Source organism: Patagioenas fasciata, chromosome 6 (assembly GCF_037038585.1).
Source record: "Patagioenas fasciata isolate bPatFas1 chromosome 6, bPatFas1.hap1, whole genome shotgun sequence".
Classification (NCBI taxonomy): Eukaryota; Metazoa; Chordata; class Aves; order Columbiformes; family Columbidae; genus Patagioenas; species Patagioenas fasciata.
Genome location: NC_092525.1, coordinates 51,466,509 through 51,492,416, shown reverse-complemented (window position 1 = coordinate 51,492,416; position 25,908 = coordinate 51,466,509).

Here is a 25,908-nt window from a genome sequence, read left to right as displayed (position 1 = left end):
GTTTAGATTTTAGGTTTAGATTTGGGGTTAGCTTTAGATTTTAGGTTTAGATTTGGGGTTAGTTTTAGATTTTAGGTTAGGTTTAGATTTGGGGTTAAGTTTAGATTTGGGGTTAGGTTTAGATTTTAGGTTTAGATTTGGGGTTAGGTTTAGATTTTAGGTTTAGATTTGGGGTTAGGTTTAGATTTTCGGTTTAGATTTGGGGTTAGTTTTAGATTTGGGGTTAGCTTTAGATTTGGGGTTAGGTTTAGATTTTAGGTGTAGATTTGGGGTTAGTATTAAATTTTAGGTTTAGATTTGGGGTTAGGTTTAGATTTTAGGTTTAGATTTGGGCTTATGTTTAGATTTTCGGTTTAGATTTGGGTTTAGTTTTAGATTTGGGGTTAGGTTTAGATTTGGGGTTAGGTTTAGATTTTAGGTTTAGATTTGGGGTTAGGCTTAAATTTTAGGTATAGATTTGGGGTTAGGTTTAGATTTTAGGTTTAGATCTGGGGTTAGGATTAGATTTGGGGTTAGGTTTAGATTTTAGGTTTAGATTTGAGGTTAGGTTTAGATTTTAGGTTTAGATTTGGGGTTAGGTTTAGATTTTAGGTTTAGATTTGGGGTTAGGTTTAGATTTTCGGTTTAGATTTGGGGTTAGTTTTAGATTTGGGGTTAGCTTTAGATTTGGGGTTAGGTTTAGATTTTAGGTGTAGATTTGGGGTTAGTCTTAAATTTTAGGTTTAGATTTGGGGTTAGGTTTAGATTTTAGGTTTAGATTTGGGGTTATTTTTAGATTTTCGGTTTAGATTTGGGGTTAGTTTTAGATTTGGGGTTAGGTTTAGATTTGGGGTTAGGTTTAGATTTTAGGTTTAGATTTGGGGTTAGGTTTAGATTTGGGGTTAGGTTTAGATTTTAGGTTTAGATTTGGGGTTAGGTTTAGATTTTAGGTTTAGATTTGGGGTTAGGTTTAGATTTGGGGTTAGGTTTAGATTTTAGGTTTAGATTTGGGGTTAGGTTTAGATTTTAGGTTTAGATTTGGGGTTAGGTTTAGATTTGGGGTTAGGTTTAGATTTTAGGTTTAGATTTGGGGTTAGGTTTAGATTTTAGGTTTAGATTTTAGGTTTAGATTTGGGGTTAGCTTTAGATTTTAGGTTTAGATCTGGGGTTAGGTTTAGATTTTAGGTTAGTTTTAGATTTGGGGTTAAGTTTAGATTTGGGGTTAGGTTTAGATTTTAGGTTTAGATTTGGGGTTAGGTTTAGATTTTCGGTTTAGATTTGGGGTTAGTTTTAGATTTGGGGTTAGGTTTAGATTTGGGGTTAGGTTTAGATTTTAGGTTTAGATTTGGGGTTAGGCTTAAATTTTAGGTTTAGATTTGGGGTTAGGTTTAGATTTTAGGTTTAGATCTGGGGTTAGGTTTAGATTTGGGGTTAGGTTTAGATTTTAGGTTTAGATTTGAGGTTAGGTTTAGATTTTAGGTTTAGATTTGGGGTTAGGTTTAGATTTTAGGTTTAGATTTGGGGTTAGGTATAGATTTTCGGTTTAGATTTGGGGTTAGTTTTAGATTTGGGGTTAGCTTTAGATTGGGGTTAGGTTTAGATTTTAGGTGTAGATTTGGGGTTAGTCTTAAATTTTAGGTTTAGATTTGGGGTTAGGTTTAGATTTTAGGTTTAGATTTGGGGTTAGGTTTAGATTTTAGGTTTAGATTTGGGGTTAGGTTTAGATTTTAGGTTTAGATTTTAGGTTTAGATTTGGGGTTAGCTTTAGATTTTAGGTTTAGATTTGGGGTTAGGTTTAGATTTTAGGTTAGTTTTAGATTTGGGGTTAAGTTTAGATTTGGGGTTAGGTTTAGATTTTAGGTTTAGATTTGGGGTTAGGTTTAGATTTTAGGTTTAGATTTGGGGTTAGGTTTAGATTTTAGGTTTAGATTTGGGGTTAGGTTTAGATTTTCGGTTTAGATTTGGGGTTAGTTTTAGATTTGGGGTTAGGTTTAGATTTGGGTTTAGGTTTAGATTTTAGGTTTAGATTTGGGGTTAGGCTTAAATTTTAGGTTTAGATTGGGGGTTAGGTTTAGATTTTAGGTTTAGATCTGGGGTTAGGTTTAGATTTGGGGTTAGGTTTAGATTTTAGGTTTAGATTTGAGGTTAGGTTTAGATTTTAGGTTTAGATTTGGGGTTAGGTTTAGATTTTAGGTTTAGATTTGGGGTTAGGTTTAGATTTTCGGTTTAGATTTGGGGTTAGTTTTAGATTTGGGGTTAGCTTTAGATTTGGGGTTAGGTTTAGATTTTAGGTGTAGATTTGGGGTTAGGTTTAGATTTTAGGTTAGGTTTATATTTTAGGTTTAGATTTGGGGTTAGGTTTAGATTTTAGGTTTAGATTTGGGGTTAGGTTTAGATTTTAGGTTTAGATTTGGGGTTAGGTTTGGATTTGGGGTTAGGTTTAGATTTTAGGTTTAGATTTGGGGTTAGGTTTAGATTTTAGGTTTAGATTTGGGGTTAGGTTTAGATTTGGGGTTAGGTTTAGATTTTAGGTTTAGATTTGGGGTTAGGTTTAGATTTTAGGTTTAGATTTGGGGTTAGGTTTAGATTTGGGGTTAGGTTTAGATTTTAGGTTTAGATTTGGGGTTAGGTTTAGATTTGGGGTTAAGTTTAGATTTTAGGTTTAGATTTGGGGTTAGGTTTAGATTTTAGGTTAGGTATAGATTTTAGGTTTAGATTTGGGGTTAGGTTTAGATTTTAGGTTTAGATTTGGGGTTAGGTTTAGATTTTCGGTTTAGATTTGGGGTTAGTTTTTGATTTGGGGTTAGGTTTAGATTTGGGGTTAGGTTTAGATTTTAGGTTTAGATTTGGGGTTAGGCTTATATTTTAGGTTTAGATTTGGGGTTAGGTTTAGATTTTAGGTTTAGATTTGGGGTTAGGTTTAGATTTGGGTTTAGGTTTAGATTTTAGGTTTAGATTTGGGGTTAGGTTTAGATTTGGGGTTAGCTTTAGATTTGGGGTTAGGTTTAGATTTTAGGTGTAGATTTGGGGTTAGGTTTAGATTTTAGGTTAGGTTTATATTTTAGGTTTAGATTTGGGGTTAGGTTTAGATTTTAGGTTTAGATTTGGGGTTAGGTTTAGATTTTAGGTTTAGATTTGGGGTTAGGTTTGGATTTGGGGTTAGGTTGAGATTTTAGGTTTAGATTTGGGGTTATGTTTAGATTTTAGGTTTAGATTTGGGGTTAGGTTTAGATTTGGGGTTAGGTTTAGATTTTAGGTTTAGATTTGGGGTTAGGTTTAGATTTTAGGTTTAGATTTGGGGTTAGGTTTAGATTTGGGGTTAGGTTTAGATTTTAGGTTTAGATTTGGGGTTAGGTTTAGATTTGGGGTTAAGTTTAGATTTTAGGTTTAGATTTGGGGTTAGGTTTAGATTTTAGGTTAGGTTTAGATTTGGGGTTAAGTTTAGATTTGGGTTTAGGTTTAGATTTTAGGTTTAGATTTGGGGTTATGTTTAGATTTTAGGTTTAGATTTGGGGTTAGGTTTAGATTTGGGGTTAGGTTTAGATTTTAGGTTTAGATTTGGGGTTAGGTTTAGATTTTAGGTTAGGTTTAGATTTTAGGTTTAGATTTTAGGTTTAGATTTGGGGTTATGTTTAGATTTTAGGTTTAGATTTGGGGTTAGGTTTAGATTTTCGGTTTAGATTGGGGGTTAGGTTTAGATTTTAGGTTTAGATTTGGGGTTAGGTTTAGTTTTTAGGTTAGGTTTAGATTTTAGGTTTAGATTTTAGGTTCAGATTTGGGGTTAGGTTTAGATTTTAGGTTTAGATTTGGGGTTAGGTTTAGATTTTAGGTTTAGATTTGGGGTTAGGTTTAGATTTTCGGTTTAGATTGGGGGTTAGGTTTAGATTTTAGGTTTAGATTTGGGGTTAGGTTTAGTTTTTAGGTTAGGTTTAGATTTTAGGTTTAGATTTTAGGTTCAGATTTGGGGTTAGGTTTAGATTTTAGGTTTAGATTTGGGGTTAGGTTTAGATTTAGGGTTAGATTTGGAGTTAGGTTTAGATTTGGGGTAGGGTTTAGATTTTAGGTTTAGATTTGGGGTTAGGTTTATATTTTAGGTTTAGATTTGGGGTTAGGTTTATATTTTAGGTTTAGATTTGGGGTTAGGTTTAGATTTGGGGTTAGGTTTAGATTTTAGGTTTAGATTTGGGGTTAGGTTTAGATTTTAGGTTAGGTTTAGTTTTTAGGTTTAGATTTTAGGTTTAGATTTGGGGTTAGGTTTAGATTTTAGGTTTAGATTTGGGGTTAGGCTTAAATTTTAGGTTTAGATTTGGGGTTAGGTTTAGATTTTAGGTTTAGATCTGGGGTTAGGTTTAGATTTGGGGTTAGGTTTAGATTTTAGGTTTAGATTTGAGGTTAGGTTTAGATTTTAGGTTTAGATTTGGGGTTAGGTTTAGATTTTAGGTTTAGATTTGGGGTTAGGTATAGATTTTCGGTTTAGATTTGGGGTTAGTTTTAGATTTGGGGTTAGCTTTAGATTGGGGTTAGGTTTAGATTTTAGGTGTAGATTTGGGGTTAGTCTTAAATTTTAGGTTTAGATTTGGGGTTAGGTTTAGATTTTAGGTTTAGATTTGGGGTTAGGTTTAGATTTTAGGTTTAGATTTGGGGTTAGGTTTAGATTTTAGGTTTAGATTTTAGGTTTAGATTTGGGGTTAGCTTTAGATTTTAGGTTTAGATTTGGGGTTAGGTTTAGATTTTAGGTTAGTTTTAGATTTGGGGTTAAGTTTAGATTTGGGGTTAGGTTTAGATTTTAGGTTTAGATTTGGGGTTAGGTTTAGATTTTAGGTTTAGATTTGGGGTTAGGTTTAGATTTTAGGTTTAGATTTGGGGTTAGGTTTAGATTTTCGGTTTAGATTTGGGGTTAGTTTTAGATTTGGGGTTAGGTTTAGATTTGGGGTTAGGTTTAGATTTTAGGTTTAGATTTGGGGTTAGGCTTAAATTTTAGGTTTAGATTGGGGGTTAGGTTTAGATTTTAGGTTTAGATCTGGGGTTAGGTTTAGATTTGGGGTTAGGTTTAGATTTTAGGTTTAGATTTGAGGTTAGGTTTAGATTTTAGGTTTAGATTTGGGGTTAGGTTTAGATTTTAGGTTTAGATTTGGGGTTAGGTTTAGATTTTCGGTTTAGATTTGGGGTTAGTTTTAGATTTGGGGTTAGCTTTAGATTTGGGGTTAGGTTTAGATTTTCGGTGTAGATTTGGGGTTAGGTTTAGATTTTAGGTTAGGTTTATATTTTAGGTTTAGATTTGGGGTTAGGTTTAGATTTTAGGTTTAGATTTGGGGTTAGGTTTAGATTTTAGGTTTAGATTTGGGGTTAGGTTTGGATTTGGGGTTAGGTTTAGATTTTAGGTTTAGATTTGGGGTTAGGTTTAGATTTTAGGTTTAGATTTGGGGTTAGGTTTAGATTTGGGGTTAGGTTTAGATTTTAGGTTTAGATTTGGGGTTAGGTTTAGATTTTAGGTTTAGATTTGGGGTTAGGTTTAGATTTTAGGTTTAGATTTGGGGTTAGGTTTAGATTTGGGGTTAAGTTTAGATTTTAGGTTTAGATTTGGGGTTAGGTTTAGATTTCGGGTTAGGTATAGATTTTAGGTTTAGATTTGGGGTTAGGTTTAGATTTTAGGTTTAGATTTGGGGTTAGGTTTAGATTTTCGGTTTAGATTTGGGGTTAGTTTTTGATTTGGGGTTAGGTTTAGATTTGGGGTTAGGTTTAGATTTTAGGTTTAGATTTGGGGTTAGGCTTATATTTTAGGTTTAGATTTGGGGTTAGGTTTAGATTTTAGGTTTAGATTTGGGGTTAGGTTTAGATTTGGGTTTAGGTTTAGATTTTAGGTTTAGATTTGGGGTTAGGTTTAGATTTGGGGTTAGCTTTAGATTTGGGGTTAGGTTTAGATTTTAGGTGTAGATTTGGGGTTAGGTTTAGATTTTAGGTTAGGTTTATATTTTAGGTTTAGATTTGGGGTTAGGTTTAGATTTTAGGTTTAGATTTGGGGTTAGGTTTAGATTTTAGGTTTAGATTTGGGGTTAGGTTTGGATTTGGGGTTAGGTTGAGATTTTAGGTTTAGATTTGGGGTTATGTTTAGATTTTAGGTTTAGATTTGGGGTTAGGTTTAGATTTGGGGTTAGGTTTAGATTTTAGGTTTAGATTTGGGGTTAGGTTTAGATTTTAGGTTTAGATTTGGGGTTAGGTTTAGATTTGGGGTTAGGTTTAGATTTTAGGTTTAGATTTGGGGTTAGGTTTAGATTTGGGGTTAAGTTTAGATTTTAGGTTTAGATTTGGGGTTAGGTTTAGATTTTAGGTTAGGTTTAGATTTGGGGTTAAGTTTAGATTTGGGTTTAGGTTTAGATTTTAGGTTTAGATTTGGGGTTATGTTTAGATTTTAGGTTTAGATTTGGGGTTAGGTTTAGATTTGGGGTTAGGTTTAGATTTTAGGTTTAGATTTGGGGTTAGGTTTAGATTTTAGGTTAGGTTTAGATTTTAGGTTTAGATTTTAGGTTTAGATTTGGGGTTATGTTTAGATTTTAGGTTTAGATTTGGGGTTAGGTTTAGATTTTCGGTTTAGATTGGGGGTTAGGTTTAGATTTTAGGTTTAGATTTGGGGTTAGGTTTAGTTTTTAGGTTAGGTTTAGATTTTAGGTTTAGATTTTAGGTTCAGATTTGGGGTTAGGTTTAGATTTTAGGTTTAGATTTGGGGTTAGGTTTAGATTTTAGGTTTAGATTTGGGGTTAGGTTTAGATTTTCGGTTTAGATTGGGGGTTAGGTTTAGATTTTAGGTTTAGATTTGGGGTTAGGTTTAGTTTTTAGGTTAGGTTTAGATTTTAGGTTTAGATTTTAGGTTCAGATTTGGGGTTAGGTTTAGATTTTAGGTTTAGATTTGGGGTTAGGTTTAGATTTAGGGTTAGATTTGGAGTTAGGTTTAGATTTGGGGTAGGGTTTAGATTTTAGGTTTAGATTTGGGGTTAGGTTTATATTTTAGGTTTAGATTTGGGGTTAGGTTTATATTTTAGGTTTAGATTTGGGGTTAGGTTTAGATTTGGGGTTAGGTTTAGATTTTAGGTTTAGATTTGGGGTTAGGTTTAGATTTTAGGTTAGGTTTAGTTTTTAGGTTTAGATTTTAGGTTTAGATTTGGGGTTAGGTTTAGATTTTAGGTTTAGATTTGGGGTTAGGTTTAGATTTTAGGTTTAGATTTTAGGTTTAGATTTGGGGTTAGCTTTAGATTTTAGGTTTAGATTTGGGGTTAGGTTTAGATTTTAGGTTAGGTTTAGATTTTAGGTTTAGATTTGGGGTTAGGTTTAGATTTTAGGTTTAGATTTGGGGTTAGGTTTAGATTTTAGGTTTAGATTTGGGGTTAGGTTTAGATTTTCGGTTTAGATTTGGGGTTAGGTTTAGATTTGGGGTTAGGTTTAGATTTTAGGTTTAGATTTGGGGTTAGGTTTAGATTTGGGGTTAGCTTTAGATTTGGGGTTAGGTTTAGATTTTAGGTGTAGATTTGGGGTTAGGTTTAGATTTTAGGTTAGGTTTATATTTTAGGTTTAGATTTGGGGTTAGGTTTAGATTTTAGGTTTAGATTTGGGGTTAGGTTTAGATTTTAGGTTTAGATTTGGGGTTAGGTTTGGATTTGGGGTTAGGTTTAGATTTTAGGTTTAGATTTGGGGTTAGGTTTAGATTTTAGGTTTAGATTTGGGGTTAGGTTTAGATTTGGGGTTAGGTTTAGATTTTAGGTTTAGATTTGGGGTTAGGTTTAGATTTGGGGTTAAGTTTAGATTTTAGGTTTAGATTTGGGGTTAGGTTTAGATTTTAGGTTTAGATTTGGGGTTAGGTTTGGATTTGGGTTTAGGTTTAGATTTTAGGTTTAGATTTGGGGTTATGTTTAGATTTTAGGTTTAGATTTGGGGTTAGGTTTAGATTTGGGGTTAGGTTTAGATTTTAGGTTTAGATTTGGGGTTAGGTTTAGATTTTAGGTTTAGATTTGGGGTTAGGTTTAGATTTGGGGTTAGGTTTAGATTTTAGGTTTAGATTTGGGGTTAGGTTTAGATTTGGGGTTAAGTTTAGATTTTAGGTTTAGATTTGGGGTTAGGTTTAGATTTTAGGTTTAGATTTGGGGTTAGGTTTAGATTTCGGGTTAGGTATAGATTTTAGGTTTAGATTTGGGGTTAGGTTTAGATTTTAGGTTTAGATTTGGGGTTAGGTTTAGATTTTCGGTTTAGATTTGGGGTTAGTTTTAGATTTGGGGTTAGGTTTAGATTTGGGGTTAGGTTTAGATTTTAGGTTTAGATTTGGGGTTAGGCTTAAATTTTAGGTTTAGATTTGGGGTTAGGTTTAGATTTTAGGTTTAGATTTGGGGTTAGGTTTAGATTTGGGTTTAGGTTTAGATTTTAGGTTTAGATTTGGGGTTAGGTTTAGATTTTAGGTTTAGATTTGGGGTTAGGTTTAGATTTGGGGTTAGGTTTAGATTTTAGGTTTAGATTTGGGGTTAGGTTTAGATTTTAGGTTAGGTTTAGATTTTAGGTTTAGATTTTAGGTTTAGATTTGGGGTTATGTTTAGATTTTAGGTTTAGATTTGGGGTTAGGTTTAGATTTTCGGTTTAGATTGGGGGTTAGGTTTAGATTTTAGGTTTAGATTTGGGGTTAGGTTTAGTTTTTAGGTTAGGTTTAGATTTTAGGTTTAGATTTTAGGTTCAGATTTGGGGTTAGGTTTAGATTTTAGGTTTAGATTTGGGGTTAGGTTTAGATTTTAGGTTTAGATTTGGGGTTAGGTTTAGATTTTCGGTTTAGATTGGGGGTTAGGTTTAGATTTTAGGTTTAGATTTGGGGTTAGGTTTAGTTTTTAGGTTAGGTTTAGATTTTAGGTTTAGATTTTAGGTTCAGATTTGGGGTTAGGTTTAGATTTTAGGTTTAGATTTGGGGTTAGGTTTAGATTTAGGGTTAGATTTGGAGTTAGGTTTAGATTTGGGGTAGGGTTTAGATTTTAGGTTTAGATTTGGGGTTAGGTTTATATTTTAGGTTTAGATTTGGGGTTAGGTTTATATTTTAGGTTTAGATTTGGGGTTAGGTTTAGATTTGGGGTTAGGTTTAGATTTTAGGTTTAGATTTGGGGTTAGGTTTAGATTTTAGGTTAGGTTTAGTTTTTAGGTTTAGATTTTAGGTTTAGATTTGGGGTTAGGTTTAGATTTTAGGTTTAGATTTGGGGTTAGGTTTAGATTTTAGGTTTAGATTTTAGGTTTAGATTTGGGGTTAGCTTTAGATTTTAGGTTTAGATTTGGGGTTAGGTTTAGATTTTAGGTTAGGTTTAGATTTGGGGTTAAGTTTAGATTTGGGGTTAGGTTTAGATTTTAGGTTTAGATTTGGGGTTAGGTTTAGATTTTAGGTTTAGATTTGGGGTTAGGTTTAGATTTTCGGTTTAGATTTGGGGTTAGGTTTAGATTTGGGGTTAGGTTTAGATTTGGGGTTAGGTTTAGATTTTAGGTGTAGATTTGGGGTTAGTATTAAATTTTAGGTTTAGATTTTAGGTTTAGATTTGGGGTTAGCTTTAGATTTGGGGTTAGGTTTAGATTTTAGGTGTAGATTTGGGGTTAGGTTTAGATTTTAGGTTAGGTTTATATTTTAGGTTTAGATTTGGGGTTAGGTTTAGATTTTAGGTTTAGATTTGGGGTTAGGTTTAGATTTTAGGTTTAGATTTGGGGTTAGGTTTGGATTTGGGGTTAGGTTTAGATTTTAGGTTTAGATTTGGGGTTATGTTTAGATTTTAGGTTTAGATTTGGGGTTAGGTTTAGATTTGGGGTTAGGTTTAGATTTTAGGTTTAGATTTGGGGTTAGGTTTAGATTTTAGGTTTAGATTTGGGGTTAGGTTTAGATTTGGGGTTAGGTTTAGATTTTAGGTTTAGATTTGGGGTTAGGTTTAGATTTGGGGTTAAGTTTAGATTTTAGGTTTAGATTTGGGGTTAGGTTTAGATTTTAGGTTTAGATTTGGGGTTAGGTTTAGATTTCGGGTTAGGTATAGATTTTAGGTTTAGATTTGGGGTTAGGTTTAGATTTTAGGTTTAGATTTGGGGTTAGGTTTAGATTTTCGGTTTAGATTTGGGGTTAGTTTTAGATTTGGGGTTAGGTTTAGATTTGGGGTTAGGTTTAGATTTTAGGTTTAGATTTGGGGTTAGGCTTATATTTTAGGTTTAGATTTGGGGTTAGGTTTAGATTTTAGGTTTAGATTTGGGGTTAGGTTTAGATTTGGGTTTAGGTTTAGATTTTAGGTTTAGATTTGGGGTTAGGTTTAGATTTTAGGTTTAGATTTGGGGTTAGGTTTAGATTTGGGGTTAGGTTTAGATTTTAGGTTTAGATTTGGGGTTAGGTTTAGATTTGGGGTTAGCTTTAGATTTGGGGTTAGGTTTAGATTTTAGGTGTAGATTTGGGGTTAGGTTTAGATTTTAGGTTAGGTTTATATTTTAGGTTTAGATTTGGGGTTAGGTTTAGATTTTAGGTTTAGATTTGGGGTTAGGTTTAGATTTTAGGTTTAGATTTGGGGTTAGGTTTGGATTTGGGGTTAGGTTTAGATTTTAGGTTTAGATTTGGGGTTATGTTTAGATTTTAGGTTTAGATTTGGGGTTAGGTTTAGATTTGGGGTTAGGTTTAGATTTTAGGTTTAGATTTGGGGTTAGGTTTAGATTTTAGGTTTAGATTTGGGGTTAGGTTTAGATTTGGGGTTAGGTTTAGATTTTAGGTTTAGATTTGGGGTTAGGTTTAGATTTGGGGTTAAGTTTAGATTTTAGGTTTAGATTTGGGGTTAGGTTTAGATTTTAGGTTTAGATTTGGGGTTAGGTTTGGATTTGGGTTTAGGTTTAGATTTTAGGTTTAGATTTGGGGTTATGTTTAGATTTTAGGTTTAGATTTGGGGTTAGGTTTAGATTTGGGGTTAGGTTTAGATTTTAGGTTTAGATTTGGGGTTAGGTTTAGATTTGGGGTTAGGTTTAGATTTTAGGTTTAGATTTGGGGTTAGGTTTAGATTTGGGGTTAAGTTTAGATTTTAGGTTTAGATTTGGGGTTAGGTTTAGATTTTAGGTTTAGATTTGGGGTTAGGTTTAGATTTCGGGTTAGGTATAGATTTTAGGTTTAGATTTGGGGTTAGGTTTAGATTTTAGGTTTAGATTTGGGGTTAGGTTTAGATTTTCGGTTTAGATTTGGGGTTAGTTTTAGATTTGGGGTTAGGTTTAGATTTGGGGTTAGGTTTAGATTTTAGGTTTAGATTTGGGGTTAGGTTTAGATTTGGGTTTAGGTTTAGATTTTAGGTTTAGATTTGGGGTTAGGTTTAGATTTTAGGTTTAGATTTGGGGTTAGGTTTAGATTTGGGGTTAGGTTTAGATTTTAGGTTTAGATTTGGGGTTAGGTTTAGATTTTAGGTTAGGTTTAGATTTTAGGTTTAGATTTTAGGTTTAGATTTGGGGTTATGTTTAGATTTTAGGTTTAGATTTGGGGTTAGGTTTAGATTTTCGGTTTAGATTGGGGGTTAGGTTTAGATTTTAGGTTTAGATTTGGGGTTAGGTTTAGTTTTTAGGTTAGGTTTAGATTTTAGGTTTAGATTTTAGGTTCAGATTTGGGGTTAGGTTTAGATTTTAGGTTTAGATTTGGGGTTAGGTTTAGATTTTAGGTTTAGATTTGGGGTTAGGTTTAGATTTTCGGTTTAGATTGGGGGTTAGGTTTAGATTTTAGGTTTAGATTTGGGGTTAGGTTTAGTTTTTAGGTTAGGTTTAGATTTTAGGTTTAGATTTTAGGTTCAGATTTGGGGTTAGGTTTAGATTTTAGGTTTAGATTTGGGGTTAGGTTTAGATTTAGGGTTAGACTTGGAGTTAGGTTTAGATTTGGGGTAGGGTTTAGATTTTAGGTTTAGATTTGGGGTTAGGTTTATATTTTAGGTTTAGATTTGGGGTTAGGTTTATATTTTAGGTTTAGATTTGGGGTTAGGTTTAGATTTGGGGTTAGGTTTAGATTTTAGGTTTAGATTTGGGGTTAGGTTTAGATTTTAGGTTAGGTTTAGTTTTTATGTTTAGATTTTAGGTTTAGATTTGGGGTTAGGTTTAGATTTTAGGTTTAGATTTGGGGTTAGGTTTAGATTTTAGGTTTAGATTTTAGGTTTAGATTTGGGGTTAGCTTTAGATTTTAGGTTTAGATTTGGGGTTAGGTTTAGATTTTAGGTTAGGTTTAGATTTGGGGTTAAGTTTAGATTTGGGGTTAGGTTTAGATTTTAGGTTTAGATTTGGGGTTAGGTTTAGATTTTAGGTTTAGATTTGGGGTTAGGTTTAGATTTTCGGTTTAGATTTGGGGTTAGGTTTAGATTTGGGGTTAGGTTTAGATTTTAGGTGTAGATTTGGGGTTAGTATTAAATTTTAGGTTTAGATTTTAGGTTTAGATTTGGGGTTAGCTTTAGATTTTAGGTTTAGATTTGGGGTTAGGTTTAGATTTTAGGTTAGGTTTAGATTTGGGGTTAAGTTTAGATTTGGGGTTAGGTTTAGATTTTAGGTTTAGATTTGGGGTTAGGTTTAGATTTTAGGTTTAGATTTGGGGTTAGGTTTAGATTTTCGGTTTAGATTTGGGGTTAGGTTTAGATTTGGGGTTAGGTTTAGATTTGGGGTTAGGTTTAGATTTTAGGTGTAGATTTGGGGTTAGTATTAAATTTTAGGTTTAGATTTGGGGTTAGGTTTAGATTTTAGGTTTAGATTTGGGCTTATGTTTAGATTTTCGGTTTAGATTTGGGTTTAGTTTTAGATTTGGGGTTAGGTTTAGATTTGGGGTTAGGTTTAGATTTTAGGTTTAGATTTGGGGTTAGGCTTAAATTTTAGGTTTAGATTTGGGGTTATGTTTAGATTTTAGGTTTAGATTTGGGGTTAGGTTTAGATTTTCGGTTTAGATTGGGGGTTAGGTTTAGATTTTAGGTTTAGATTTGGGGTTAGGTTTAGTTTTTAGGTTAGGTTTAGATTTTAGGTTTAGATTTTAGGTTCAGATTTGGGGTTAGGTTTAGATTTTAGGTTTAGATTTGGGGTTAGGTTTAGATTTTAGGTTTAGATTTGGGGTTAGGTTTAGATTTTCGGTTTAGATTGGGGGTTAGGTTTAGATTTTAGGTTTAGATTTGGGGTTAGGTTTAGTTTTTAGGTTAGGTTTAGATTTTAGGTTTAGATTTTAGGTTCAGATTTGGGGTTAGGTTTAGATTTTAGGTTTAGATTTGGGGTTAGGTTTAGATTTAGGGTTAGATTTGGAGTTAGGTTTAGATTTGGGGTAGGGTTTAGATTTTAGGTTTAGATTTGGGGTTAGGTTTATATTTTAGGTTTAGATTTGGGGTTAGGTTTATATTTTAGGTTTAGATTTGGGGTTAGGTTTAGATTTGGGGTTAGGTTTAGATTTTAGGTTTAGATTTGGGGTTAGGTTTAGATTTTAGGTTAGGTTTAGTTTTTAGGTTTAGATTTTAGGTTTAGATTTGGGGTTAGGTTTAGATTTTAGGTTTAGATTTGGGGTTAGGTTTAGATTTTAGGTTTAGATTTTAGGTTTAGATTTGGGGTTAGGTTTAGATTTTAGGTTAGGTTTAGATTTGGGGTTAAGTTTAGATTTGGGGTTAGGTTTAGATTTTAGGTTTAGATTTGGGGTTAGGTTTAGATTTTAGGTTTAGATTTGGGGTTAGGTTTAGATTTTCGGTTTAGATTTGGGGTTAGGTTTAGATTTGGGGTTAGGTTTAGATTTGGGGTTAGGTTTAGATTTTAGGTGTAGATTTGGGGTTAGTATTAAATTTTAGGTTTAGATTTTAGGTTTAGATTTGGGGTTAGCTTTAGATTTTAGGTTTAGATTTGGGGTTAGGTTTAGATTTTAGGTTAGGTTTAGATTTGGGGTTAAGTTTAGATTTGGGGTTAGGTTTAGATTTTAGGTTTAGATTTGGGGTTAGGTTTAGATTTTAGGTTTAGATTTGGGGTTAGGTTTAGATTTTCGGTTTAGATTTGGGGTTAGGTTTAGATTTGGGGTTAGGTTTAGATTTGGGGTTAGGTTTAGATTTTAGGTGTAGATTTGGGGTTAGTATTAAATTTTAGGTTTAGATTTGGGGTTAGGTTTAGATTTTAGGTTTAGATTTGGGCTTATGTTTAGATTTTCGGTTTAGATTTGGGTTTAGTTTTAGATTTGGGGTTAGGTTTAGATTTGGGGTTAGGTTTAGATTTTAGGTTTAGATTTGGGGTTAGGCTTAAATTTTAGGTTTAGATTTGGGGTTAGGTTTAGATTTTAGGTTTAGATCTGGGGTTAGTTTTAGATTTGGGGTTAGGTTTAGATTTTAGGTTTAGATTTGAGGTTAGGTTTAGATTTTAGGTTTAGATTTGGGGTTAGGTTTAGATTTTAGGTTTAGATTTGGGGTTAGGTTTAGATTTTCGGTTTAGATTTGGGGTTAGTTTTAGATTTGGGGTTAGCTTTAGATTTGGGGTTAGGTTTAGATTTTAGGTGTAGATTTGGGGTTAGTCTTAAATTTTAGGTTTAGATTTGGGGTTAGGTTTAGATTTTAGGTTTAGATTTGGGGTTATTTTTAGATTTTCGGTTTAGATTTGGGGTTAGTTTTAGATTTGGGGTTAGGTTTAGATTTGGGGTTAGGTTTAGATTTTAGGTTTAGATTTGGGGTTAGGTTTAGATTTGGGGTTAGGTTTAGATTTTAGGTTTAGATTTGGGGTTAGGTTTAGATTTTAGGTTTAGATTTGGGGTTAGGTTTAGATTTTAGGTTTAGATTTGGGGTTAGGTTTAGATTTTAGGTTTAGATTTGGGGTTAGGTTTAGATTTGGGGTTAGGTTTAGATTTTAGGTTTAGATTTGGGGTTAGGTTTAGATTTTAGGTTTAGATTTTAGGTTTAGATTTGGGGTTAGCTTTAGATTTTAGGTTTAGATCTGGGGTTAGGTTTAGATTATAGGTTAGTTTTAGATTTGGGGTTAAGTTTAGATTTGGGGTTAGGTTTAGATTTTAGGTTTAGATTTGGGGTTAGGTTTAGATTTTAGGTTTAGATTTGGGGTTAGGTTTAGATTTTCGGTTTAGATTTGGGGTTAGTTTTAGATTTGGGGTTAGGTTTAGATTTGGGGTTAGGTTTAGATTTTAGGTTTAGATTTGGGGTTAGGTTTAGATTTTAGGTTTAGATCTGGGGTTAGGTTTAGATTTGGGGTTAGGTTTAGATTTTAGGTTTAGATTTGAGGTTAGGTTTAGATTTTAGGTTTAGATTTGGGGTTAGGTTTAGATTTTAGGTTTAGATTTGGGGTTAGGTTTAGATTTTCGGTTTAGATTTGGGGTTAGTTTTAGATTTGGGGTTAGCTTTAGATTGGGGTTAGGTTTAGATTTTAGGTGTAGATTTGGGGTTAGTCTTAAATTTTAGGTTTAGATTTGGGGTTAGGTTTAGATTTTAGGTGTAGATTTGGGGTTAGTATTAAATTTTAGGTTTAGATTTGGGGTTAGGTTTAGATTTTAGGTTTAGATTTGGGCTTATGTTTAGATTTTCGGTTTAGATTTGGGTTTAGTTTTAGATTTGGGGTTAGGTTTAGATTTGGGGTTAGGTTTAGATTTTAGGTTTAGATTTGGGGTTAGGCTTAAATTTTAGGTTTAGATTTGGGGTTATGTTTAGATTTTAGGTTTAGATTTGGGGTTAGGTTTAGATTTTCGGTTTAGATTGGGGGTTAGGTTTAGATTTTAGGTTTAGATTTGGGGTTAGGTTTAGTTTTTAGGTTAGGTTTAGATTTTAGGTTTAGATTTTAGGTTCAGATTTGGGGTTAGGTTTAGATTTTAGGTTTAGATTTGGGGTTAGGTTTAGATTTTAGGTTTAGATTTGGGGTTAGGTTTAGATTTTCGGTTTAGATTGGGGGTTAGGTTTAGATTTTAGGTTTAGATTTGGGGTTAGGTTTAGTTTTTAGGTTAGGTTTAGATTTTAGGTTTAGATTTTAGGTTCAGATTTGGGGTTAGGTTTAGATTTTAGGTTTAGATTTGGGGTTAGGTTTAGATTTAGGGTTAGATTTGGAGTTAGGTTTAGATTTGGGGTAGGGTTTAGATTTTAGGTTTAGATTTGGGGTTAGGTTTATATTTTAGGTTTAGATTTGGGGTTAGGTTTATATTTTAGGTTTAGATTTGGGGTTAGGTTTAGATTTGGGGTTAGGTTTAGATTTTAGGTTTAGATTTGGGGTTAGGTTTAGATTTTAGGTTAGGTTTAGTTTTTAGGTTTAGATTTTAGGTTTAGATTTGGGGTTAGGTTTAGATTTTAGGTTTAGATTTGGGGTTAGGTTTAGATTTTAGGTTTAGATTTTAGGTTTAGATTTGGGGTTAGGTTTAGATTTTAGGTTAGGTTTAGATTTGGGGTTAAGTTTAGATTTGGGGTTAGGTTTAGATTTTAGGTTTAGATTTGGGGTTAGGTTTAGATTTTAGGTTTAGATTTGGGGTTAGGTTTAGATTTTCGGTTTAGATTTGGGGTTAGGTTTAGATTTGGGGTTAGGTTTAGATTTGGGGTTAGGTTTAGATTTTAGGTGTAGATTTGGGGTTAGTATTAAATTTTAGGTTTAGATTTTAGGTTTAGATTTGGGGTTAGCTTTAGATTTTAGGTTTAGATTTGGGGTTAGGTTTAGATTTTAGGTTAGGTTTAGATTTGGGGTTAAGTTTAGATTTGGGGTTAGGTTTAGATTTTAGGTTTAGATTTGGGGTTAGGTTTAGATTTTAGGTTTAGATTTGGGGTTAGGTTTAGATTTTCGGTTTAGATTTGGGGTTAGGTTTAGATTTGGGGTTAGGTTTAGATTTGGGGTTAGGTTTAGATTTTAGGTGTAGATTTGGGGTTAGTATTAAATTTTAGGTTTAGATTTGGGGTTAGGTTTAGATTTTAGGTTTAGATTTGGGCTTATGTTTAGATTTTCGGTTTAGATTTGGGTTTAGTTTTAGATTTGGGGTTAGGTTTAGATTTGGGGTTAGGTTTAGATTTTAGGTTTAGATTTGGGGTTAGGCTTAAATTTTAGGTTTAGATTTGGGGTTAGGTTTAGATTTTAGGTTTAGATCTGGGGTTAGTTTTAGATTTGGGGTTAGGTTTAGATTTTAGGTTTAGATTTGAGGTTAGGTTTAGATTTTAGGTTTAGATTTGGGGTTAGGTTTAGATTTTAGGTTTAGATTTGGGGTTAGGTTTAGATTTTCGGTTTAGATTTGGGGTTAGTTTTAGATTTGGGGTTAGCTTTAGATTTGGGGTTAGGTTTAGATTTTAGGTGTAGATTTGGGGTTAGTCTTAAATTTTAGGTTTAGATTTGGGGTTAGGTTTAGATTTTAGGTTTAGATTTGGGGTTATTTTTAGATTTTCGGTTTAGATTTGGGGTTAGTTTTAGATTTGGGGTTAGGTTTAGATTTGGGGTTAGGTTTAGATTTTAGGTTTAGATTTGGGGTTAGGTTTAGATTTGGGGTTAGGTTTAGATTTTAGGTTTAGATTTGGGGTTAGGTTTAGATTTTAGGTTTAGATTTGGGGTTAGGTTTAGATTTTAGGTTTAGATTTGGGGTTAGGTTTAGATTTTAGGTTTAGATTTGGGGTTAGGTTTAGATTTGGGGTTAGGTTTAGATTTTAGGTTTAGATTTGGGGTTAGGTTTAGATTTTAGGTTTAGATTTTAGGTTTAGATTTGGGGTTAGCTTTAGATTTTCGGTTTAGATTTGGGGTTAGTTTTAGATTTGGGGTTAGGTTTAGATTTGGGGTTAGGTTTAGATTTTAGGTTTAGATTTGGGGTTAGGTTTAGATTTTAGGTTTAGATCTGGGGTTAGGTTTAGATTTGGGGTTAGGTTTAGATTTTAGGTTTAGATTTGAGGTTAGGTTTAGATTTTAGGTTTAGATTTGGGGTTAGGTTTAGATTTTAGGTTTAGATTTGGGGTTAGGTTTAGATTTTCGGTTTAGATTTGGGGTTAGTTTTAGATTTGGGGTTAGCTTTAGATTGGGGTTAGGTTTAGATTTTAGGTGTAGATTTGGGGTTAGTCTTAAATTTTAGGTTTAGATTTGGGGTTAGGTTTAGATTTTAGGTGTAGATTTGGGGTTAGTATTAAATTTTAGGTTTAGATTTGGGGTTAGGTTTAGATTTTAGGTTTAGATTTGGGCTTATGTTTAGATTTTCGGTTTAGATTTGGGTTTAGTTTTAGATTTGGGGTTAGGTTTAGATTTGGGGTTAGGTTTAGATTTTAGGTTTAGATTTGGGGTTAGGCTTAAATTTTAGGTTTAGATTTGGGGTTATGTTTAGATTTTAGGTTTAGATTTGGGGTTAGGTTTAGATTTTCGGTTTAGATTGGGGGTTAGGTTTAGATTTTAGGTTTAGATTTGGGGTTAGGTTTAGTTTTTAGGTTAGGTTTAGATTTTAGGTTTAGATTTTAGGTTCAGATTTGGGGTTAGGTTTAGATTTTAGGTTTAGATTTGGGGTTAGGTTTAGATTTTAGGTTTAGATTTGGGGTTAGGTTTAGATTTTCGGTTTAGATTGGGGGTTAGGTTTAGATTTTAGGTTTAGATTTGGGGTTAGGTTTAGTTTTTAGGTTAGGTTTAGATTTTAGGTTTAGATTTTAGGTTCAGATTTGGGGTTAGGTTTAGATTTTAGGTTTAGATTTGGGGTTAGGTTTAGATTTAGGGTTAGATTTGGAGTTAGGTTTAGATTTGGGGTAGGGTTTAGATTTTAGGTTTAGATTTGGGGTTAGGTTTATATTTTAGGTTTAGATTTGGGGTTAGGTTTATATTTTAGGTTTAGATTTGGGGTTAGGTTTAGATTTGGGGTTAGGTTTAGATTTTAGGTTTAGATTTGGGGTTAGGTTTAGATTTTAGGTTAGGTTTAGTTTTTAGGTTTAGATTTTAGGTTTAGATTTGGGGTTAGGTTTAGATTTTAGGTTTAGATTTGGGGTTAGGTTTAGATTTTAGGTTTAGATTTTAGGTTTAGATTTGGGGTTAGGTTTAGATTTTAGGTTAGGTTTAGATTTGGGGTTAAGTTTAGATTTGGGGTTAGGTTTAGATTTTAGGTTTAGATTTGGGGTTAGGTTTAGATTTTAGGTTTAGATTTGGGGTTAGGTTTAGATTTTCGGTTTAGATTTGGGGTTAGGTTTAGATTTGGGGTTAGGTTTAGATTTGGGGTTAGGTTTAGATTTTAGGTGTAGATTTGGGGTTAGTATTAAATTTTAGGTTTAGATTTTAGGTTTAGATTTGGGGTTAGCTTTAGATTTTAGGTTTAGATTTGGGGTTAGGTTTAGATTTTAGGTTAGGTTTAGATTTGGGGTTAAGTTTAGATTTGGGGTTAGGTTTAGATTTTAGGTTTAGATTTGGGGTTAGGTTTAGATTTTAGGTTTAGATTTGGGGTTAGGTTTAGATTTTCGGTTTAGATTTGGGGTTAGGTTTAGATTTGGGGTTAGGTTTAGATTTGGGGTTAGGTTTAGATTTTAGGTGTAGATTTGGGGTTAGTATTAAATTTTAGGTTTAGATTTGGGGTTAGGTTTAGATTTTAGGTTTAGATTTGGGCTTATGTTTAGATTTTCGGTTTAGATTTGGGTTTAGTTTTAGATTTGGGGTTAGGTTTAGATTTGGGGTTAGGTTTAGATTTTAGGTTTAGATTTGGGGTTAGGCTTAAATTTTAGGTTTAGATTTGGGGTTAGGTTTAGATTTTAGGTTTAGATCTGGGGTTAGTTTTAGATTTGGGGTTAGGTTTAGATTTTAGGTTTAGATTTGAGGTTAGGTTTAGATTTTAGGTTTAGATTTGGGGTTAGGTTTAGATTTTAGGTTTAGATTTGGGGTTAGGTTTAGATTTTCGGTTTAGATTTGGGGTTAGTTTTAGATTTGGGGTTAGCTTTAGATTTGGGGTTAGGTTTAGATTTTAGGTGTAGATTTGGGGTTAGTCTTAAATTTTAGGTTTAGATTTGGGGTTAGGTTTAGATTTTAGGTTTAGATTTGGGGTTATTTTTAGATTTTCGGTTTAGATTTGGGGTTAGTTTTAGATTTGGGGTTAGGTTTAGATTTGGGGTTAGGTTTAGATTTTAGGTTTAGATTTGGGGTTAGGTTTAGATTTGGGGTTAGGTTTAGATTTTAGGTTTAGATTTGGGGTTAGGTTTAGATTTTAGGTTTAGATTTGGGGTTAGGTTTAGATTTTAGGTTTAGATTTGGGGTTAGGTTTAGATTTTAGGTTTAGATTTGGGGTTAGGTTTAGATTTGGGGTTAGGTTTAGATTTTAGGTTTAGATTTGGGGTTAGGTTTAGATTTTAGGTTTAGATTTTAGGTTTAGATTTGGGGTTAGCTTTAGATTTTAGGTTTAGATCTGGGGTTAGGTTTAGATTATAGGTTAGTTTTAGATTTGGGGTTAAGTTTAGATTTGGGGTTAGGTTTAGATTTTAGGTTTAGATTTGGGGTTAGGTTTAGATTTTAGGTTTAGATTTGGGGTTAGGTTTAGATTTTCGGTTTAGATTTGGGGTTAGTTTTAGATTTGGGGTTAGGTTTAGATTTGGGGTTAGGTTTAGATTTTAGGTTTAGATTTGGGGTTAGGTTTAGATTTTAGGTTTAGATCTGGGGTTAGGTTTAGATTTGGGGTTAGGTTTAGATTTTAGGTTTAGATTTGAGGTTAGGTTTAGATTTTAGGTTTAGATTTGGGGTTAGGTTTAGATTTTAGGTTTAGATTTGGGGTTAGGTTTAGATTTTCGGTTTAGATTTGGGGTTAGTTTTAGATTTGGGGTTAGCTTTAGATTGGGGTTAGGTTTAGATTTTAGGTGTAGATTTGGGGTTAGTCTTAAATTTTAGGTTTAGATTTGGGGTTAGGTTTAGATTTTAGGTTTAGATTTGGGGTTATTTTTAGATTTTCGGTTTAGATTTGGGGTTAGTTTTAGATTTGGGGTTAGGTTTAGATTTGGGGTTAGGTTTAGATTTTAGGTTTAGATTTGGGGTTATGTTTAGATTTTAGGTTTAGATTTGGGGTTAGGTTTAGATTTCGGGTTAGGTTTAGATTTTAGGTTTAGATTTGGGGTTAGGTTTAGATTTAAGGTTTAGATTTGGGGTTAGGTTTAGATTTGGGGTTAGGTTTAGATTTTAGGTTTAGATTTGGGGTTAGGATTAGATTTGGGGTTAGATTTAGATTTTAGGTTTAGATTTGGGGTTAGGTTTAGATTTTAGGTTTAGATTTGGGGTTAGGTTTAGATTTCGGGTTAGGTATAGATTTTAGGTTTAGATTTGGGGTTATGTTTAGATTTTAGGTTTAGATTTGGGGTTAGGTTTAGATTTTAGGTTTAGATTTGGGGTTAGGTTTAGATTTGGGGTTAGGTTTAGATTTTAGGTTTAGATTTGGGGTTAGGTTTAGATTTTAGGTTTAGATTTGGGGTTAGGTTTAGATTTTAGGTTAGTTTTAGATTTGGGGTTAAGTTTAGATTTGGGGTTAGGTTTAGATTTTAGATTTAGATTTGGGGTTAGGTTTAGATTTTAGGTTTAGATTTGGGGTTAGGTTTAGATTTTCGGTTTAGATTTGGGGTTAGTTTTAGATTTGGGGTTAGGTTTAGATTTGGGGTTAGGTTTAGATTTTAGGTTTAGATTTGGGGTTAGGCTTAAATTTTAGGTTTAGATTGGGTGTTAGGTTTAGATTTTAGGTTTAGATCTGGGGTTAGGTTTAGATTTGGGGTTAGGTTTAGATTTTAGGTTTAGATTTGAGGTTAGGTTTAGATTTTAGGTTTAGATTTGGGGTTAGGTTTAGATTTTAGGTTTAGATTTGGGGTTAGGTTTAGATTTTCGGTTTAGATTTGGGGTTAGTTTTAGATTTGGGGTTAGCTTTAGATTTGGGGTTAGGTTTAGATTTTAGGTGTAGATTTGGGGTTAGGTTTAGATTTGGGTTTAGGTTTAGATTTTAGGTTTAGATTTGGGGTTAGGTTTAGATTTTAGGTTTAGATTTGGGGTTAGGTTTAGATTTGGGGTTAGGTTTAGATTTTAGGTTTAGATTTGGGGTTAGGTTTAGATTTTAGGTTAGGTTTAGATTTTAGGTTTAGATTTTAGGTTTAGATTTGGGGTTATGTTTAGATTTTAGGTTTAGATTTGGGGTTAGGTTTAGATTTTCGGTTTAGATTGGGGGTTAGGTTTAGATTTTAGGTTTAGATTTGGGGTTAGGTTTAGTTTTTAGGTTAGGTTTAGATTTTAGGTTTAGATTTTAGGTTCAGATTTGGGGTTAGGTTTAGATTTTAGGTTTAGATTTGGGGTTAGGTTTAGATTTTAGGTTTAGATTTGGGGTTAGGTTTAGATTTTCGGTTTAGATTGGGGGTTAGGTTTAGATTTTAGGTTTAGATTTGGGGTTAGGTTTAGATTTTAGGTTTAGATTTGGGGTTAGGTTTAGATTTAGGGTTAGATTTGGAGTTAGGTTTAGATTTGGGGTAGGGTTTAGATTTTAGGTTTAGATTTGGGGTTAGGTTTATATTTTAGGTTTAGATTTGGGGTTAGGTTTATATTTTAGGTTTAGATTTGGGGTTAGGTTTAGATTTGGGGTTAGGTTTAGATTTTAGGTTTAGATTTGGGGTTAGGTTTAGATTTTAGGTTAGGTTTAGTTTTTAGGTTTAGATTTTAGGTTTAGATTTGGGGTTAGGTTTAGATTTTAGGTTTAGATTTGGGGTTAGGTTTAGATTTTAGGTTTAGATTTTAGGTTTAGATTTGGGGTTAGCTTTAGATTTTAGGTTTAGATTTGGGGTTAGGTTTAGATTTTAGGTTTAGATTTTAGGTTTAGATTTGGGGTTAGCTTTAGATTTTAGGTTTAGATCTGGGGTTAGGTTTAGATTATAGGTTAGTTTTAGATTTGGGGTTAAGTTTAGATTTGGGGTTAGGTTTAGATTTTAGGTTTAGATTTGGGGTTAGGTTTAGATTTTAGGTTTAGATTTGGGGTTAGGTTTAGATTTTCGGTTTAGATTTGGGGTTAGTTTTAGATTTGGGGTTAGGTTTAGATTTGGGGTTAGGTTTAGATTTTAGGTTTAGATTTGGGGTTAGGTTTAGATTTTAGGTTTAGATCTGGGGTTAGGTTTAGATTTGGGGTTAGGTTTAGATTTTAGGTTTAGATTTGAGGTTAGGTTTAGATTTTAGGTTTAGATTTGGGGTTAGGTTTAGATTTTAGGTTTAGATTTGGGGTTAGGTTTAGATTTTCGGTTTAGATTTGGGGTTAGTTTTAGATTTGGGGTTAGCTTTAGATTGGGGTTAGGTTTAGATTTTAGGTGTAGATTTGGGGTTAGTCTTAAATTTTAGGTTTAGATTTGGGGTTAGGTTTAGATTTTAGGTTTAGATTTGGGGTTATTTTTAGATTTTCGGTTTAGATTTGGGGTTAGTTTTAGATTTGGGGTTAGGTTTAGATTTGGGGTTAGGTTTAGATTTTAGGTTTAGATTTGGGGTTATGTTTAGATTTTAGGTTTAGATTTCGGGTTAGGTTTAGATTTTAGGTTTAGATTTGGGGTTAGGTTTAGATTTAAGGTTTAGATTTGGGGTTAGGTTTAGATTTGGGGTTAGGTTTAGATTTTAGGTTTAGATTTGGGGTTAGGATTAGATTTGGGGTTAGATTTAGATTTTAGGTTTAGATTTGGGGTTAGGTTTAGATTTTAGGTTTAGATTTGGGGTTAGGTTTAGATTTCGGGTTAGGTATAGATTTTAGGTTTAGATTTGGGGTTATGTTTAGATTTTAGGTTTAGATTTGGGGTTAGGTTTAGATTTTAGGTTTAGATTTGGGGTTAGGTTTAGATTTGGGGTTAGGTTTAGATTTTAGGTTTAGATTTGGGGTTAGGTTTAGATTTTAGGTTTAGATTTGGGGTTAGGTTTAGATTTTAGGTTAGTTTTAGATTTGGGGTTAAGTTTAGATTTGGGGTTAGGTTTAGATTTTAGATTTAGATTTGGGGTTAGGTTTAGATTTTAGGTTTAGATTTGGGGTTAGGTTTAGATTTTCGGTTTAGATTTGGGGTTAGTTTTAGATTTGGGGTTAGGTTTAGATTTGGGGTTAGGTTTAGATTTTAGGTTTAGATTTGGGGTTAGGCTTAAATTTTAGGTTTAGATTGGGTGTTAGGTTTAGATTTTAGGTTTAGATCTGGGGTTAGGTTTAGATTTGGGGTTAGGTTTAGATTTTAGGTTTAGATTTGAGGTTAGGTTTAGATTTTAGGTTTAGATTTGGGGTTAGGTTTAGATTTTAGGTTTAGATTTGGGGTTAGGTTTAGATTTTCGGTTTAGATTTGGGGTTAGTTTTAGATTTGGGGTTAGCTTTAGATTTGGGGTTAGGTTTAGATTTTAGGTGTAGATTTGGGGTTAGGTTTAGATTTGGGTTTAGGTTTAGATTTTAGGTTTAGATTTGGGGTTAGGTTTAGATTTTAGGTTTAGATTTGGGGTTAGGTTTAGATTTGGGGTTAGGTTTAGATTTTAGGTTTAGATTTGGGGTTAGGTTTAGATTTTAGGTTAGGTTTAGATTTTAGGTTTAGATTTTAGGTTTAGATTTGGGGTTATGTTTAGATTTTAGGTTTAGATTTGGGGTTAGGTTTAGATTTTCGGTTTAGATTGGGGGTTAGGTTTAGATTTTAGGTTTAGATTTGGGGTTAGGTTTAGTTTTTAGGTTAGGTTTAGATTTTAGGTTTAGATTTTAGGTTCAGATTTGGGGTTAGGTTTAGATTTTAGGTTTAGATTTGGGGTTAGGTTTAGATTTTAGGTTTAGATTTGGGGTTAGGTTTAGATTTTCGGTTTAGATTGGGGGTTAGGTTTAGATTTTAGGTTTAGATTTGGGGTTAGGTTTAGATTTTAGGTTTAGATTTGGGGTTAGGTTTAGATTTAGGGTTAGATTTGGAGTTAGGTTTAGATTTGGGGTAGGGTTTAGATTTTAGGTTTAGATTTGGGGTTAGGTTTATATTTTAGGTTTAGATTTGGGGTTAGGTTTATATTTTAGGTTTAGATTTGGGGTTAGGTTTAGATTTGGGGTTAGGTTTAGATTTTAGGTTTAGATTTGGGGTTAGGTTTAGATTTTAGGTTAGGTTTAGTTTTTAGGTTTAGATTTTAGGTTTAGATTTGGGGTTAGGTTTAGATTTTAGGTTTAGATTTGGGGTTAGGTTTAGATTTTAGGTTTAGATTTTAGGTTTAGATTTGGGGTTAGCTTTAGATTTTAGGTTTAGATTTGGGGTTAGGTTTAGATTTTAGGTTAGGTTTAGATTTGGGGTTAAGTTTAGATTTGGGGTTAGGTTTAGATTTTAGGTTTAGATTTGGGGTTAGGTTTAGATTTTAGGTTTAGATTTGGGGTTAGGTTTAGATTTTCGGTTTAGATTTGGGGTTAGGTTTAGATTTGGGGTTAGGTTTAGATTTGGGGTTAGGTTTAGATTTTAGGTTTAGATTTGGGGTTAGGTTTAGATTTTCGGTTTAGATTTGGGGTTAGGTTTAGATTTGGGGTTAGGTTTAGATTTGGGGTTAGGTTTAGATTTTAGGTGTAGATTTGGGGTTAGTATTAAATTTTAGGTTTAGATTTGGGGTTAGGTTTAGATTTTAGGTTTAGATTTGGGCTTAGGTTTAGATTTTCGGTTTAGATTTGGGTTTAGTTTTAGATTTGGGGTTAGGTTTAGATTTGGGGTTAGGTTTAGATTTTAGGTTTAGATTTGGGGTTAGGCTTAAATTTTAGGTTTAGATTTGGGGTTAGGTTTAGATTTTAGGTTTAGATCTGGGGTTAGGTTTAGATTTGGGGTTAGGTTTAGATTTTAGGTTTAGATTTGAGGTTAGGTTTAGATTTTAGGTTTAGATTTGGGGTTAGGTTTAGATTTTAGGTTTAGATTTGGGGTTAGGTTTAGATTTTCGGTTTAGATTTGGGGTTAGTTTTAGATTTGGGGTTAGCTTTAGATTTGGGGTTAGGTTTAGATTTTAGCTGTAGATTTGGGGTTAGTCTTAAATTTTAGGTTTAGATTTGGGGTTAGGTTT